This window comes from Pleurodeles waltl, chromosome 2_1 (genome assembly GCF_031143425.1).
Source record: "Pleurodeles waltl isolate 20211129_DDA chromosome 2_1, aPleWal1.hap1.20221129, whole genome shotgun sequence".
Taxonomy (NCBI): domain Eukaryota; kingdom Metazoa; phylum Chordata; class Amphibia; order Caudata; family Salamandridae; genus Pleurodeles; species Pleurodeles waltl.
Genome location: NC_090438.1, coordinates 344,569,668 through 344,589,340, shown reverse-complemented (window position 1 = coordinate 344,589,340; position 19,673 = coordinate 344,569,668).

The window sequence follows — 19,673 nt, the reverse complement described above, 5'->3', positions numbered from 1 at the left end:
TGTCAGAGAATTATGTCACCGAGTGCAATGTATGGCTTTCAGTGAGCATTCCCAACAAGGACCTAAAACAATGAACCATTTCTAGAACTTTGTGGTGTGAACTGATAAATAGCAAGACTTAGACCAAAACATTGGTCTCATAGCTTGGCCAAATGCAGACCTGCCTACATAGCAAAATGGTTCACCATATGAGGAGGAGCCAGGCCTTGAAAGAGGCAGGGCCTCGTGCTGAGAACTGCCTATGTGGGACACCTTTCTGCCCCTTTCACCCTCGATTGCCGCCTACTTCAATAAAGCAAACAAAAAAACGAAAAAAATCTTGCAGAGGATGCCGCCGCAGAGGTCCTGCAAGGATTGCTACATCTCAAAAGTTAGTGGCAAATGTTGAATTTGATTTACCTAAGCAGAATCACTTAATTCACCTAGTGATCCCCATTTGATTTGTGGAAGCTCCGAAAACCAGTGTTGCAAAAGAATTAGATCAGAGACAGAATTCATGGCTTCCTTCTTCTAGGTTACAACTTAATGCCTATAACTGTGGAGAAAGTCCAGGCTGCTGACTTCCGGTGGGCAGGTAGTCTGCCTTTCATGCTGAGACCCTGCTCTACTCTGTCATAGTTGATTATCCCATGTGCCTGTGCTGTTAAGTTCTGTTCAATACATTTTGCAAGAACCTGAAGGCCTGGCTTTTCATTTAACTAACCTACCATAGGTAGGGCTAGGCACACACACCTGCTCAGCATCAAGATACTTTTGAAGGTAGTGCGTATTACAAATACACATAACCTAAGATAACATAACAAGTCTGACCAAGAGCAGAGATGATGATGTATGCCCAAGCATGGTCGAAGCTGATCACTGAAAGGTACGTAGTCGCACACATGTTGAATTAACTGGTTCTTTATTCAGGTTACATCTATACAGCCTTTCCCTCCGACCGTCCGCTCCAATCCCTAGTTTCAACTGCCCAACAACCCCACCGACCAACATTATACTCCCTACATTCTACATTCACTTTGTCCTCGCGCGGACGCACGAAGGACACAACCCCAACACATCCTCTTCCCTTACAAAAATATAAAATAACAACAACAAATTTTTCCTATAACAACTAATATTCCTTACATGAATAACTGTTGTCATTTAATAACATAATGACATAATGACACCTAACAATAAAGGTTTCCACCATGGAAATCTGCTTAACGTTACATCATTACATAATCATCAAATTTTTTGGGCATTTTGACAGACCTAGGAGTACGTACACGATGCTGTGCAGTTGGAATAGATGTTCTGGGAACATTATTGTTATCACACACGTCCTGCAAGTTGGCATTCGCACTTTGTAATTTTTTTTTACATACAATCTTCAATACAGATATTTTGCTCTTGTTCCACCACTTGCCGTCATCCAATTTAACTGCACTGTCACCCACTTGAATTATTCTCTTCCAATCACTAAATTTGGACAAACCCTTGATCATGACTCTTGGGGATTTCACTCTCACCAAGTCACCTTCTTTCCACTCGCACTTGTGTTTACGCATTACCTGAGAATTTGACGTGTATCTCTGCTAAGCAGTTGTACATTTATCTACCACGCTATCAACCTTGTACCACGGTACACTAAAATGTCCCATCCATTCTCTAGATAATTTTGAGGACGGAATACGACCACGCAACAACACGAACGGTGAGATCTGTGTATCAGAATTGTTCGTGGTGCGAACTGCCCACAATAACTTTGCCAATTCAGACTTGCAATGTAGATCGCTTGCCCTGGATAACTGAATGTTGTCCTTAAGAACTCTATTGAACCTTTCTACAAGGCCATTACTTCTTGGATGGTACAATGAAGTTTTTAACTGTTTGATTCCCAACAACTGCATAAACATCACAAATTGCGTAGAAGTAAACTGGGGACCATTGTCGGTCAAAATTTCATCAGGAATCCCCTCTCTAGCAAAAATACCTTCTAACCATTGAATCACACTACTAGAATCAGGAATCTTCACAAATTTCACTTCAGGCCACCGGCTGTAATAGTCAATTAGTACCAACCCATATTCTTGGATCCCATGAGACAACCTCATAGGTCCAATGATATCAATTGCAAGTTTACTCCACGGTTTGTCCGGCACGCACACTGCTTCTATTTGACTCGGTACAGTAACTTCGGACTTATCACTGGTAGCGCAATATACACAATCTCTTACGAAATGTTCTATACACTTATCAACCCCAGGCCACCAAAAACCTTTTCTTATCCGCCGCTTCATAGCACGCATTCCGATGTGACCCTTGTGTGCCAAACATAGAACTTTATTCCTCATCCCACTTGGCACAACTAACTGCTTGGACCTAAATAATAAATCCCTAATAACTGACAACTCATCAAAGACATGTTTATACTTATTCCTTAGTTCATCTTCTGAGGACCATTGTGACTACCCAGGGACCACCGCATTCATGACTGATTTCATCTTGTGATCTTCTTCACATGCATTTCTCCACTCTTGTTCACACAACGCACCATCCAATTGCTCGTTAACAGAACATACAATAATATCATCGTTGTCAATCTTAGGACCACACTCAGCACTAGACACACCTAACAGATCAGTGCTGGGCAATCTAGACAAACAATCTGCCAAGACATTTTTTTACCCGGCACATACTCTATTTTGAAATTATGTTCACATAAACTATATTGCCACCTGGCAATCCTAGGAGTGGCTTTCTCAGTCCCCTTGGTAGTGAACAATTGAACCAACGGTTTGTGATCTGTCCTCACTGTGAATCTTGAGCCCCAAACAAATTGTTTAAAGTGATTAATGCTCCACCAACATGCCAAAGCCTCGCGTTCAATTACCGAATACGTTGCTTCAGCACCCTTCAAACTCCTAGAAGCGAACGCAACCACCTCTTCTCTACCGTCCCTTCTTTGTAACAACACAGCTCCCAACTCTTTTTGGCTGGCATCAGTCATGATGATAGTGTGATCCATGGTGTCAAATGGTTTCAAAGGAATTGCCTGAGCTATTTCATTTTTGATATGTTCAAACTCATGATTACAATGTTCGTCCCACACAAACTTGACATTCTTTTTTAGGAGGTACCTTAAATTATACATATTTTCTGAACAATTTGGGACAAATCGAGCATAAAACTCTACCAAACCCATGAAAGACCTCAATTGATCTTTGTTCTCTGGGCTCCCAAAATTTTGTATAGCTTCCACTAAACTTACTTTGGGTTTGATACCTTCAGCCGACAATTCAAAACCTAAATAGTTAACAGCGGATACACCAAAACGACATTTAGTAGGACTTATGGTTACACCTTTCAATTTTAACGTGTCTAATACACAACCCAATCTCTCATCATGCTCCTGCACTTCCTTCCCATAAACTAAAATGTCATCCTGGAAAGCCATCACACCACTCAGCTCCCTAAACATACTATCTACAGTACTCTGAAAAACTGCAGACGCAAGTCCGAATGGCATACGTTTAAATTGGAACAAACCAAACGGTGTGATAAAAGCAGTGTAGTGTCTAGAATTAGGATGTAGACTAATTTGATGGTACGCCGACGTCATGTCAAGCAAGGAAAATACCTTAGCACCCTTAATTGAAGATAACATTTCAGTTATGTTCGGTAAGGGAAATTGGTCAACCCAAATTTGATCATTAAGATCGCGTAAATCAACACACATACGCAACTGACCATTCACTTGCGAGCCAGAACTACAGGCGCAACCCAATCAGAAGACTCAATTGGTTCTATTATATCCTGAGAACACAATTTATCCAGTTCTTTCTTAAAATCGTCTTTTAAGGTAAAGGGAACTTTCCGTACTTTATGAACTTTAGGTTGAGCATCCTTGTTAATTTTAATTTTATGAGCAAATCCCTTGAATAGACCTACACCACCATTGAAGATTTCGGGATAACACACTTCCCATTTATCGCTCATTACAGTAGAGACTTGCACAAACTCGCTTCTCAGTATAACCTGTTGCGGATCGTTAGGATCCAATATTAATTCTAATTTACCCTGGTCAAACCATCCTAACAAACATGCATCATCTTTGGCAACGTATATTGTTGACGGTATGACATTACTCTTAAATTTGAGCTCAGCTTGAAATTCTCCAAGCACATCAATTGAACTACCTCCATAGCCTATCGGCCGAATATGAGACTGATTCAGAATAGCCCCCTGACTTTTGAACAAATTGTTCCACTTGTTCTCACTCAAAAGTGTGAATGGCGACCCAGAATCAGCCATCATCTGAACTTGGATACCATTTATTTCCACTGAACAAAATGGTCTTTTCTTATGAGAATTCTCGTTCTCATGCACTAAAAACACTTCCTCCTCATCGCTGCTAGAAGAAACACAACAATTGGTAACCACGCTTTTGACTCGGTTGGCATTCGATCTTTCAGCGTTGTTAACTTTGTTAGCTTTACACACTCTCGCAAAGTGACCTTTTTTGTAACACTTGGCACACATTTTGTCAATGGCCGGACAAAATTTAGCATTGCCCAAATGAGAAGTGCTGCCACATCTGTAACATTCTAAAGGTTTGGAAGGTTTTTTCTCGGTTTTCCCCCCAGTAATTTGTAAAGTACCATCACTTTTAATGTTGTTTTTTTTTGTACTTGGATTTTACAGTAAATACGTCTGAAAGAGGGGTTTGATTCCTGGTCTCAGAAACTGACATCTGTTCCATGAACGAAACAGTACTTTCTATTCTGGTGGCAATTTCCAATGCTTTTTGTAAAGTTAAATCTGGCGTAGATAATAAAGCTTCTTGTACTTTCTTGTTGTACGTTTTTTCCACTAGCTGATCCTTAATCATTTCCTCTTCAAATTCTCTATATTCGCACGAAACTGCCAAAAGTCTCAAGGCTCCAACGTAACTGGACGCAGACTCGCCGTCTGCTTGATCTCTCTTGTAAAATTTGTGTCTTTCAAGAGTAACATTTCTACATTTCTTAAATCTTACAACCAGAGACTTAATAGCAGTACTATACTCATCTTCAACACCATCACCCTCACCTTCAATAGTTAGTACAGACCTTTCCGCCCTTCATTGCCAAGGCAATGCCTTAAAATTGCATATTTTCTCTTGTGTGTAAAAGTTTCACCTTCAAGAGCGTCTAAATATGCTTCAAATGCCTCTTTCCATTGTTCCCAATCTGCGTCAGGCGAGGACGGACTAGGAACAAAAGGAGGCGGCGGAGAAATAGATTGATGCATGACAAAAATTCTAAAATAAGCTAATTAAAATAATAAGTTAACGATAAGGTATAACACAGTTCTTTTTTTTCCCAACTCTTCAAAGGCGTTAATATAGTAAAAACCAGCAATACAGTTCAAATGTGCACTAAACATCAACAGGCAAATTCCAGAAAAGTGCTGATGAAAGCGTGCGCATTAATTAATTGTACCTTAAAATTGGTGTGCACATCACCGTGATGCGCCGTAAATCAAACAAATTGTAGAATTGAATTGCACTTTAAAATATAGAAGGAAGGTGTGCGCATCACCGTGACGCGCCGTAGATCGAGAAATGGAAGAATCGCACGGTCTAGCCTCCAATGTAGACCACAAAATGGCGGACAAGGTGTGCGTGTCACCGTGGCACTCTGTAATATGGCTGCCAAAATGTGCGCCTTGGACGCACAGAGACACGCTCTAGACGCGCGATAACACAAGAGTGGGAGAGGGAGTTCCTTAAATGTTAACCTCTCCCGGCGGCACTCGGGTTCAGAAACATCGACGGCCAAAATTCTTCCGGCTGTACTCGGCACCAGGAAGCAATACCTTAGCAGAAAAGCCTCGAACTGAAAACGCCAACAGAAGGGAAAGGCTGACACGGAGCACATAGACTTCAGAACATCGGCAAATGGAGCCTCGTCGCCACTGAAAGGTACGTAGTCACACACACGTTGAATTAACTGGTTCTTTATTCAGGTTACATCTATACAGCCTTTCCCTCCGACCGTCCGCTCCAATCCCTAGTTTCAACTGCCCAACAACCCCACCGACCAACATTCTACTCCCTACATTCTACATTCACTTTGTCTTCGCGCGGACGCACGAAGGACAAAAAACCCAACACTCACCTTACCAACTCTCCTAAAGGATTACAGGCACGGGTTTTGCAGGTGACTCAGCATGGAGTCCTGAACTTCCTTGCTTATCACTGAGGTCATAACCAGTAGTAAAATACATTTCATATCTGTGATAAATGCTCTTTGTCTTTGGGTGTTTTACACTAATTGTTTCATTATGGGTTTAAATGCAGCCACATGGTTTATAACATTGTATTCCTTGCGACAAAATGCATTTTGAAAGAATTTTCAAAATTGTTTTATTGTTTTCTTCTAGTATGTCCCAGTGTGAAGAACACACAAAGAGTTTGTCTGCATGCATGGTACAACAGAGAAATATGTGGTTTAACTCCAGAAACATGTTTTCAACATGATGGCCTCAGCCCAACTATCAAAACTCCAGAGTTTCCATGCCAGCAGACAACTTGTAAAATAACAAACTGTTTTTTCTCAAATGTTTGATTTGTTTACTACAACTTTCAAACATTGTTCCAAATTATTCATGCTGTCTCTTGGCTGCTGGTCTCCTTATGGATAGTTGCCAGCTATCCTCTCAGCTGGCTCGTCATAATACCATCGCTGTTCCCTACCACTCTAAGGGCTAGGGAGAGGGTATCAAATTTTGGTTTTGCGAGTCGCAATTTGCGAGTCGCAAAACCAAATGTTGTATAGTGTCAATGACACTATTAGCGATTCACTAGGGGGTCGCAAATGCCCACCTCATGACTATTCATGAGGTAAGTAGCAATTGGCGACCCCCTTAGGAATGGCGGCCCTCACAGGGATGGTGGCCTGCTGGAGACAGCAGACCACCATGTCTGTGACTGCTTTTAAATAAAGCAGTTTTGTAAAAAAAAATGCAGCCCATTTTCCTTAAAGGAAAACGAGATGCATTTCAAAATCAAAAGATGAAACGTTTTTGTTTCATTTTTTCAGGGCAGGCAGTGGTCCGTAGGACCACTGCCTTCTCAGAAAAAAAAAATTCACTGACATTCACAAAGGGGAAGGGGTCCCATGGGGACCCCTTCCCATTTGCGAATGGGTTAGAACTAGTGTGACACTGGTGCTAACTGCGATTGTTTTGCGACCGAATTCACCGTCACAAAACAATCATACATGGGACTGCGAGTCACAATTAGGAAGGGACCACCCCTTCCTAATTGCGAGTCTCAAACCCTTTTTAGCTATTCGGTACAAAGTTTACCGAATCGCAAAAATGGGTTTGTACATGGGGAAGTGCATTTTGCACGTCGCAAACAGCCAGCTTCGCTGTTTGCGACGTGCAAAAGCCTTCGTACATGTGGCCCTAACTTCTAACACATTTTGCAACCCGTTGGAAGCATATAGACTTCCAAAATATCTGGAGATCCTGTACAGTTTTCCAAAATTCTAAACAAGAAATTTGAGAATTAATATGCCATGACTGCAACAGAGAGACACTTTCAGATGATTATTGCACAGAAAGACAGAAAATGTATGTGTTTCAGGTGAGTGCATACCTGATTCTTACTGTGACGCAGTTAACCTATAGCCTTGTTACATGACATATAAGAAGGACCCATACTGCACAAAAAACTCCATATCATCTGAAATGATCCACTACCATGTGGGAAGCAGAAATATTACCAACAGGTAAGGAAGGATCAAATGGTAAGTGTAATACTTAACTGTACTCAATCTGGGTTTTATTTCTGGATCGGATCTTGATTCTCCTTTTGATTATTGAGATTTCATTCAAATGCCCTCCGTGAATTAATTGTAAAGATGTGTTAAAGTATAAAGTTACAAGCATATATATATATATATATATATATATATGTATATATATATATATATATAATAATGTACGTTTATTTATATTATTCCACGGTCTAATGGCCGACTTTTGAAACTGGTGAATAAAGTATGAATCAAGCACAATTAACCTCCTGCCTAAAAACCACAAGCAATAGCAAAGCCAATAAGTAGTACTAATGCAAGATCTATTGGCTTAGTCTCTGCTATTTCTTAGCCATGTATAACAGCGTGCCTGCTATGCCACATAGCTGAAAGTAAAAAAAAAAAAAGTGCTGTGGCACGGTCAATGCTTGCTCCATCACAGCGCTTTTTTATTTTATTTTATTTTGAACCATGCTGCAGAGCATAGATGAGACCTATTGGTTTTATCAATGCTTTGGGAAAAAAGCGAAATGATGAGGATAGCACTGGACGTGTCAAACTTATTCATTAGATCGAGTGCACAAGCACTTTGACCTGTTGTAATCTATCTGTGGGCTTTTAACCAGGCGCACTGCACGCCCATCACTATCACTCGTTCATGGACCTGTCTTTCAAAAATCCTTTGTTATCATTGGTAAATGCTTTACATTTGTCCCTCCTTGGGGCAGTTTTGTTACCGCTTTGGACATCAACCCTGTTGCCTGGATAATTTCACATTTGCTGATACGTTTGACTGCAAGCAAACCTCTTTTTCCTTTTATGTTTCTCCTTCGGGCTCATGCTCATGTTGGCTGTGGCGCTTTGAATTGGCTCGCTTATGTCAGGTGGTTTACTTTTCATTTTCAATTTATATGGCAAGAAAAGTCCACTTAGGAATTTACAACTCTAAAAGCTCTAACTCGAGCAAACGCAAGACCCATTGCATTGCAAATGCTTGTTTTTTATTTGTGTACACAGAGGTGTACACAAAAATATAAACAAATGGATCATGCCCTGTTATAGCTTGGGACACGTTTGCCAAATCGCAATGACCCTCATATACTTCAACAGTTTCAATTTATATTCAGCGGTAACAAGATTTTTTCCAGAACAAAATGTGAGACTCTAATTACCACATTTTTTCCCATTTAAGCGCATGTAAATGATAGCAGAAATACTGCTATGGGTGGTGCAGTTAATCATATCAGTGATACAGAAAAAAATCATATTTTTACATATGCACTGACATGAGCATGGTATAATATTTATTTATTATTTATTTAAACGTTTTCTAAATGCTGTTACTCTAGAGCATTTGAACGCCTATATGTAACCAAACTATTTCAAGTAACATCAGATTAATCTTCAATCTTCGACGCAATAAGCAAACAGTAAAATATGCAGGAATTTTAAGTAATCTACATGATAGGGACCTATAAGGCTAAATAGGTTTGCCTTATAATGTCAACGGAACGACAGCAGACTCAAAATCATGTTCCTAGGAAGAGAGTTCCATCATGTGGTAGCATTCCCTGAGAATGATTAATGCTGGATATAGGGTTTTCTAAAATGGGGTCTTTTTAGGAAGAGTGTATCCTTCCTTCGAAAACCTTGTTTGAAATTTTTAGGACGTCTGTGAGGTACGATTTTGTGTTAAGATGTAGAAGATTAAGGGCCTGATTATGACCTTGGCGGATGGGATACTCGGACACAAACATGACGGAAATCCCATCCTTCATATTACAAGTTCCATTATATCCTATGGAACTTGTAAAACAGCAGACGGGATATCGGTCACGTTTGTGATGGAGTATTCCATCGGCCAAGGTCGTAATCAGGCCCTAAGTGTACAACATCACAGATTGAATTAACAATGTGTCTCAATACGAAGCCAATGTAAAGGAGTGAGGAGGAGGGAAATGATCAGAAATGTTTGCATTTTCTATAGAGCCTATATGTAGAATTTTGCTGCCATTGTGGGTCTGTTAACGTGTTATCATATGGAGGGATGTATAAAGCATAGGAGTCAATAAGGTCACTGTGAGGAGACAACAGGTAAGAGATATATTAGTTGAGTTCCTCAAGCAATTTTGAATTAAAGATGTTTTTGGATTTAGGTGAAAATAGTATAAATTCTGTCTTTTATGGATTCAGTTGAATAGAAATTGTAAGAAATAAGGTTATTGGTGAGGGGGGTAGAAGCTTCACCCAGGCAACAACTACACTCCTTGTCAGGGTGAACCACAAAAGTCACTATATTAATCTGTGCCTAACCCTCTTGTATCGTGGCACAAAAGCAGTCAGACTTAACTTAGTGGCAGTGTAAAGTATTTATGCAGTACGCAAACAGTAATGACAACTCAAGACAGAAAGAATCCCAAACCGATTTAGAAAAATAGATTGCATTTTAATAAATAGACTGATACCAGAACAACAAAAATCCAATCAGTAGAAGCAGAGATCTTTTAAATAGATGTAGGTGGTCATTACAACCCTGGCGGACGGTGTTAAAGCGGCAGTAAGACCGCCAACAGGCCGGCGGAAACATTTTTGGAATTACGACCGTGGTGGAAACCGCCAACAAAGACAGCCACTTTAACACTCAGACCGCCACGGCGGTACAAACAAACAGCTCGGCGGTCACCGCCAACAGACAGGTGGAGGAAAGTGTACCGCCCACACTATTATGACAGGCCAATCCGCCACCTTTTCCGGGGCGGATTCACCGCGGATAAAAACACGTTGGAAACAGGAATTTTGAAGGTAAAACGCTCACCTCTACACACTCCACGAGGAAGGAGGACACCATGGAGCCGGAACTTCATTTTCTCCCTGCTATAGTCTTCCTGCTCCTGTACCAGGAGCACCAACGCCGGCGGCGAAGACCACAGTGAGTACTGCACCTACGACACAGGGGAGGGGGGAGGCAAAAAACAGGGACATGCACATGCAACACCCCCACCCCCACCCTCACCCACTACAACACACACACCAATGCATATCTATACATTACAGTTACACCCCCTAACCCCCCTGGAAGAATGCAAAGACAAAAGGAAATGAGTGTAACCATTGTAATATATCAAAATTCAGTAAGCAAAAATATACTTATATACACTATTAACAAAATATACACCAAGATTAGTAGTCCAGGTATTGCACCATTTATAGTCCGTGGACGACTGGACCCAAAATGCATGGGCGAGGCCCACACACAAAACTAGATCAAAACAGAGAGAACACCTCAGGTGGATCAGATAGAAATACAACAGGCACCTCAGGGGGAATGGAAGGGGGGGCACCTCAGCCGGATGAGTGCACGATGCCAGATCCACGAGGGGGCTCCATGCCCATTGATGTATCCTGGGGAGTGCAAAGCCACAGTCTCTCAAGTCTCTACAGTGGGTGGTTTGCCCACTGCTGAATCCTGGGGAGTGCAAGGCCACAGTCTCTCAAGTATCTGCAGTGGGTGGTTTGCCCACTGCTGCATCCTGGGGAGTGCTCAGCCACAGTCTCTCAAGTCTCAACAGTGGGTGGTTTGCCCACTGCTGCATCCTGGGGAGTGCAAAGCCACAGTCTCTCAAGTCTCTACAGTGGGTGGATTGCCCACTGCTGCATCCTGGGGAGTGCAAAGCCACACTCACACAAGTCTCTACAGTGGGTGGTTTGCCCACTGCTGCATCCTGGGAAGTGCAAAGCCACAGTCTCTCAAGTCTCTACACTGGGTGGTTTGCCCACTGCTGCATCCTGGGGAGTGCAAAGCCACAGTCTCTCAAGTGGATGACAGTCTCCACTGGTTCTGGAGGGGGCCTGGTGCCCAGAGTGCTTCATCCTGCCAAGGACAGACGTAGTGGATGCATGTCTCCACTGGTTCTGGAGGGGGACTAGTGCCCAGAATGCATCACTCACCCTGTGACGGTCCCTGTTGCATCAGTGCCCCTGCCACTCATGGGCTAGCGGTGCTTGACTTGGCGGTCCTTGCCCTGTTCAGCGGTGCTTGCCCTGTTCAGTGGTGCTTGACTTGGCGGTCCTTGCCCTGTTCAGCGGTGCTTGCCCTGTTCAGCGGTGCTTGACTTGGCGGTCCTTGCCCTGTTCAGCGGTGCTTGACTTGGCGGTCCTTACCCTGTTCAGCGGTGCTTGACTTGGCAGTCCTTGCCCTGTTCAGCGGTGCTTGCCCTGTTCAGCAGTGCTTGACTTGGCGGTCCTTGCCCTGTTCAGCGGTGATTGCCCTGTTCAGCAGTGCTTGACTTGGTGGTCCTTGCCCTGTTCAGCGGTGCTTGACTTGGCGGTCCTTCACTGCCCATCTGGGCTTGGGCTGGCGGTCCTTCATTGGTCAGCTGGGTTGTGGCTGGCGGGGCCCTCCTGGGTAGCTAGGCTGTGGCTGGCGGGGCCCTCCTGGGCAGCGACGATGGGGCTGGGGGGGGACTGGCTGTGCTGTGGCTCCGTGACACATTGGCTGTCCTAGTGGCCAGTGCACTCCACATACCTGTGACAACAGGCACCACTGGTCCCGGAGATTTTATGGCTGAGGTGCTAGTTCGGGACCTATGAGTTGGACGGGGGGTGATGGGAAATAGGCTAAGGGTGGACAGGAAAAGTTGTTTGGAGACACTGGGACGTGTAGCTGGAGGGGGTTTGGGAGTGGAGGAAGAGGTGGTGATTGTAGGAGGTGTAAGTTTTGTGGCTTTAGGTGCAGGTGCAGGTGCATGCGCTGGAGGCTGTTGTGAGGTGGATGTATGTTGGGTGGGTGTGTGCCTGCGTTTGTGTATCTTCGGAGGGGGCGTCACAGGCACAAAGGGAGAGGACACAGGGGACGTGTGAATGGTAGTGGGGATGGTGACTGCACGTGAGCGGGGTGTGCTGGTGGGTGTGCTGGTGCGGGATGTAGTGGCTGTAGAGGTAGTGCATGCAGGTGTGAGTGTAGACGAGACTGGGAGGGAGGAGGGAGACGAGGAGGAGGGGGACACAGAGGAGGCAGAGGATGTTGGTGTGTCTGTATGTGTGTGATGCTTGTGTGAGTGCCTGTGGGATGTGTGGTGCTTATGTTTGCCTGAGCTTCCCTTGTGTGGTGAGGGGTGTGCAGGTTGGTCTGATGATGTGCTTGGGATAGGCAGAGGTACAGGGGATTGGGTCTGGGTGGAGGAAGTTGGAGGGGGAGGCTAGACACAGGGACAATGGCTGCCATCAGTGCTGAGGCCAGAGTTTGAAATGTTCGGTGAAGGGCAGCCTGACCAGAATGAATGCCCTCCAGGAATGCATTGGTTTGTTGCAACTCCCTTTCTACACCCTGGATGGCATTCAAAATGGTAGACTGCCCAACAGTGAGGGACCTGAGGAGGTCAATGGCCTCCTCACTGAGGGCAGCAGAGGTGACAGGGGCAGGGGCAGGGGCTGAGGTGCCTGGGGCGAAGGTGATGCCCACCCTCCTGGGTGAGCAGGCACGGGGTGAAGGCTGAGGGGCTGCTGGGAGGGCGGTGCTGGTAGGGGGGTGGCGGCTGTACCTGTAGAAGTGGGGGGCACAGATGTTGCCACCACCACAATGAAGCTCCCAACGGAGGACGAGTCCGTGTCGCTGGTTTCAGCTCCTGTCACCGCTGTGGTGCTCCCCTCGCCGTCCGTCCCACTGGTGTATTCAGAGTCCGTAGTGTGGCCCTCCATGGCCATGTGGGATGCAGCTCCCTCGTGCTCCGGTGCCACTGCTCCTCCGCCTGATGATGCTAATGCACACAAGAACAGGGAGACCGCAAAAAAGGGGGAGGAAACAGAAGAAAGACATGTTGAGTGCATGGATTACCGCTACCGTTGGCGGACAAGACAGACACAGAAGACCCCTGCACTACGTCGCGCTGTTGGGCTCTACAGTGCAATTCCTGGGAAATGGCCTACAAGGCTATGGACGACATATGCACACATAGATGACACAGGGGCATGAATAGCTGTACTTAGCACTCTACAGAGGTGGTGTGGGGGGCCACAGGGCCATGCCTTACGAAGGGGCCTAGCCTACGGAACTCACCCTGGCCTAGGGAAACCCACAGCCCTCCTCCCCCACCCAGACCCCTCCATTGCGCGCAAAGTCAGCCGAATGAGAGTGTACTCACCCCCTTGTGTCTGCTGTGATGCCCTCAGGCACCCATCCAACTCCAGGTAGGCCACCGCCAGGATCCTGAACATCAGGGGGGTCATGGTTCGACTGGCACACCTCCCACGTTGGGAGGCCATTCCCAGCTGAACCTCCGCCGTCTTCTTGCTCCAGCGGCGAATGTCCTCCCATCCTTTCCGGCAGTGTGTGCTCTGTCTGTGGTGGACCCCCAGGGTCCGGACGTCCTTGGCGATGGCACACCAAATATCCTTCTTCTGGTGGGCGCTGACCTACATGAAATGTACAGGGGAAGATGAGAAGTCATTACCAACTGCGCCGTCAAAGTGAGTGGCCCCCATCCCTACCCTTGCCATGTGGCACATGCACCCACTGTCTTTCATGCACGCAGAACTCTGTCCCCTTCCTTCTTACAACCAGCCCTCTCCACACAGGCATAGCCCATACAACATGCTCCCTGTGTACTTACCTGTTGGTCTGGAGGACCGTAGAGTAGCGTGTACTGGGGGAGGACCCCATCAACGAGCTTCTCCAACTCCTCCGATGTGAAGGCAGGGGCCCTTTCCCCAGACGCATGAGCCATTGTCTCTTCCAGACCGAGGTCACAGCAGCACTTGCAGTGTATGTCCTCTCCTGTCGAAGATCAGGTATTGAGTGATTCAACAGATAGAAAATAACGGTCACGTCCGCGGCGGTCACGTCCGCGGCGGTGCGTACCATCCCCGCCGGCGTACATCGTCATTGGCTCCTGGGACCCATAGGGTCCAATGTTAACCAATGCAGCATTGCGCTGCGGTCTTCGACCGCCTACCGCAACGGTGTACAACGCCAGCACAGTTACCTCACATCCCATTGTCCCACTTTAGAGGTCAGTCAGCCGCCATTTCAGGGGCCCACATGGCCTAATTACCAACTGCGTCACACATACCTAGGCCTACTCTCAACACACATACAGGCCACATTTTGTGTATGAATGGTGTTCTGTGTAGACTGTGGGTACATACCTCTGAGTTGTTTGGCTCTGTGCTCGCTGTTGTCCTTCATAGGCACCGTCCGCTGGGACATGTGAGGAGATTGCGGAATCCTCCGGTGTACCGACCGCTGGTGGACCTGTCGACAATGGAGAAAAGAAATTTGATTATCACCTCCAGGTTTGACCGTGCCACAATCCAGGAATTGTGCACACAGTTGGAGCCTGACCTGATGTCAGCAATCCGCCATCCCACAGGAATCCCCCCTCAAGTGCAGGTGCTATCAGTGCTCCATTTCCATGCAAGTGGGTCTTTTCAAACAACTGTGGCCATGGCATCAGGGATGTCCCAGCCTATGTTTTCCAACGTATTGTCCAGAGTGTTATCTGCCCTGCTGAAACACATGCGGAGCTACATCGTTTTCCCTTAGGTGGAGGATTTGCCTACAGTAAAAGGTGACTTCTATGCCCTTGGACATATCCCCAACATCATAGGTGCCATTGATGGGACCCATGTGGCTTTGGTCCCCCCCCACAGGAGTGAACAGGTGTACAGGAACCGGAAGAGTTATCATTCCATGAATGTACAGATGGTATGTTTGGCAGACCAGTACATCTCCCATGTGAATGCCATGTTCCCTGGCTCAGTGCATGACGCCTACATCATGTGGAATAGCAGCATCCCTTATGTGATGGGTCAACTCCAGAGGCACAGTGTGTGGCTATTAGGTGACTCTGGTTACCCCAACCTGTCATGGCTACTGACCCCAGTGAGGAATCCCAGGACAAGGGCAGAGGAACGCTACAATGAGGCACATGGGCGAAATAGGAGGGTGATCGAGCGGACCTTCGGCCTCCTGAAGGCCAGGTTCAGGTGCTCCATATGACATGTGGATCCCTATTCTACTCACCAAAGAAGGTGTGCCAGATCATCGTGGCCTGCTGTATGCTTCACAACTTGGCTTTGCGACGACAGGTGCCTTTTCTGCAGGAGGATGGTACAGATGGCGGTGTTGTGGCAGCTGTGGAGGCTGTGGACAGTGATGAGGAGGAAGCAGAGGAAGAAGACATGCAGAACAGGGACTCAGTCATCCAGCAATATTTCCAGTGAAACACAGGTGAGAATACATTCCTGCCTACTACATATACTTTTACACTTCTACCTCTGTCCTGTCTGTCGATTTCACCCAGTGTATGGTCACTAAGTTGTCACTTTTCCTTACAGTTTCACAGGTGTGGGTCCCAACATGTGTCATCTGCTTAGATTCCTCAGGGACTAGAGCTGCGTGACATAGGTATGTTGACATTACTATTTCATGAACATTTTGTCACTGTAATTGCAAATACACTATTTCGAAATCACAGACAGACTCCAGATCTTTTGGTGCTTTAGGTGTGTTTATTTAAATACAAAATATTGGAGGGGGAAGTTAAATGGTGAGGGGTGATGGTGAAGGAGTGTCCATGGCAGAGTCCAGTCTATTAGTCTCACAGGTGCATTGCCCATATGGGCATAGGAAGTGGAGCTGGGGCAGTTTCAATATGGACAGGGTGACAAAGTGGGACAGTGGGATGACAATCAGGGTGGTCTCATTTCTTGGTGGGGGTCTTGGCATCGTGCTCTGTCTTGTTCCTGGATCTCAGGGACCGTTTGCGGGGTGGTTCTCCCTCTGCAGGGGGTGGGGTGCTGGTGTGGTGGTCCTGTGGCGGTGCCTCCTGTCCACTAGCGCCGGCGGAGGTGGTGGGCAGTTCATCGTCCATGCTAGTGTCAGGGGCCCCTTGTAGTGCCACAGTGTCCCTCATGGTGTTGAGAACTTCCTTCAGCACCCCTACGATGGTGCCTAGGGCGGAGCTGATGGTTCTGAGTTCCTCCCTGAACCCCAAATACTGTTCCTCCTGCATGCGCTGGGTCTCCTGAAACTTGTCCAGTACCGTTGCCATCGTCTCCTGAGAGTGGTGGTATGCTCCCATGATCGAGGAGAGGGCCTCGTGGAGAGTGGGTTCCTTTGCCCTGTTCGCCCCCTGTCGCACAGCAGCCCTCCTAGTTCCCCTGTGTTCCTGGGCCTCCGTCCCCTGGACCGTGTGCCCACTGCCACTGCCCCCAGGTCCCTGTTGTTGTTGGGGTGGTGGGTTATCCTGGGTTCCCTGTAGTGGTGGACACACAGCTGGTTGATGTGTCCTGGGGACGGAGGTATGGGCCCGCTGGGTGGGTGCTGTGCTGGTGTCCAGAGGGGGGAAGGTCTGTGGTGGCCTGTGCCTGTGTGAGGGGAACCGACTGTCCCGAGGCCCACGATGGTCCGGGCTGGTCATCTAGATCCAGGTGGACAGATGTGCTGTCATCACTGTGGGCCTCTTCTGTGGGTTGAGTGGAGATGTCTGGACCCTCCTGTCTGTTGACGTTGGGTAGTGGGCCTGCAGGGGTGGAAATGCATGATTATTGCATCTGTGTGTGTCATGGTGTGCAATGGGTGGGTGACCGTGTACCCCAGTGCTGGCATTCCTGTGTGGGGGCTTGTGTGATGATGGTTTAGGGGGGTGTATGGGTATGTGCAGTGGGCATGCTTTAGTGATGGGTGTCCATGCGTTGGTGTTGCATGCAGGGCTTGGTGTTGGGATGGGTGGTTTGTGATATTGGTACATTTGTGAGGAGTTGGAGTGATAGGGGCGAGGGTGGGGGTATGTGATAGCATGCAGGTAGGGTGGGGGATATGGTAGTTAAAGGTTTGACTTACCAGAGTCCATTCCTCCACCGACTCCTGCGAGGCCCTCAGGATGCAGAATCGCCAAGACCTACTCCTCCCATGTTGTTAGTTGTGGGCGAGGAGGTGGGGGTCCGCCGCCAGTCCGCTGAACCACCTGGTGGTGTCTTGAGACCACGGAACGCACCTTCCCCTGTAGGTCGTTCCACCTCTTCCTGATATCCTCCCGATTTCTTGGGTGTTGTCCCACTGCGTTGACCCTGTCGACTATTCTTCGCCATAGCTCCATCTTCCTTGCAATTGAGGTGTGCTGCACCTGTGATCCAAATAGCTGTGGCTCTACCCAGATGATTTCCTCCACCATGACCCTGAGCTCCTCCTCCGAGACCCTGGGGTGTCTTTGCCGTGCCATGGGGTGGTGTAGGTGATGTGTGGGGTGGTGTGTGTGGTGATAAGTGTGGTGATATGTAGTGGTGTTTGGTGTTTTGTGCGTGGAAGTTGTGTGGGTGATGGTGTTGTGTGCCTGTGGATGCTAGTTTTTGGATGGTGGTGTCTCTCTCTGGCCTTCTCTCTGTAATAGTGGTCGTAGGGGTGTGTGGGTGATGTGGGTGGGTGTTTTATAGTGTATTGGGTGTGTGGGAGTGGTGTGTGTATGTGTATCAGGTGTGTGTATTTCGAATTGTCCAATGTGGCGGTGTTTTGTATATGTGTGTGTATTTTGAGCGCAGCAGTGTGTACCGCCAATGGAATACCGCGATTGAAAGACCGCCGTGTGGATTCGTGTGTCATGATAGTGTGGGCGTATTTCTGTTGGCGTGACTGTGGAGGTTTTTTTTTCGCCAGTTTATCACTGACCTTTGGTGTGCCAGACTTGTGTGGGTGTCTGTATTTTGATGGATTCCGAGATGTGGGTCATAATAGCTGTGGCGGAATTCCGCGGCCACAGCGGTGTGTTGGCGGTCTTCTGTACGGCGGTAAGCGGCTTTTACCGCCAAGGTTGTAATGAGGGCCATAGTACTTAAAAGCAAAAAGCAACACTCATGGTCAAAGTCTGTTGTGAAGGGTTCCGTTCACAGTGGAGGGGGCACCAAAAGCAGGCAGAGTGCTGCGGATGGTTGTCGGAGTAGCACAAAAAGCAGGCCTGGTCATTGCTGGAGCATTGCATTGATGGTCACTGGGGGCTGTTGTTACTGTAGCGCAAAGTGCAGTTCTTGCGTTGCTGGTCGTTGCTGGCAGTCACAATAGCACAAAGAGTTGGGTTCACTGGAGCTTAGGATTGGCGGTCATCACCAGCACCACAGTCTTGGCACAAATGTGCCCGTTCACTGTTGCTAAGAGTCCAAAACTGCAAGATTTCACCTGTCATCACAGGTGGGGATCACCTGATAACAGCCAAGGGTTCAGGACCTGGGAGGCACCTCTTGTGGATCAGAAATTCACTCCAGCAGAGGCCAGCAGGGCACAGGCAGGTCCACCTTGCAGGGCCAGGCATGTCCAGTGCAGCAGGTCAGCCTGGCAGTTGCAGGGAGGCTTCTGGAGCTTGTTATGTCCCTACAGCTCAGACGGGATATCAGGCATCTGAACCTTGAAGTCAGTCAGGTAGCCTAGGATAAAGGGAGCATGCTAACTCTTCCTTCTCAGAGAGTAGAGCAGTCCCCAAGCAGCAGCGCAGCCCTCTGGGAGGCAAGACACTCCCCAAAGAGCAGGGCAGTCCTCAGAGGAGTAAGACAGACCTCAAGTAGCAGGGCAGTCATCTGGAGAACAAGGCAGTTCTCCTTTTATAAAGTCCACAGGTCCAGGAGTGTACTGAAGAGTGGCTCTGGAGGTCCAATATTTATACCTGGTGCCGGTCTTTGAAGTGAGGGAACCCCCACAACTGGATCTGGAAAGACCCTTCTTTCCCCTGACCAGGCTAGACGTCTAGGGTGACAAAGGACTGGTGTCAAGTTATTTTGTGAGTGTGCTGGAGGCAGCCTTTTGAAATATAAGTTAGGCAAGGGGCAGCTCCACCACCCACCCTGGCAGCCAGTGCTCAAAACATCCTCAACGCAGGACTTCACATCGCAAGCTTTCTT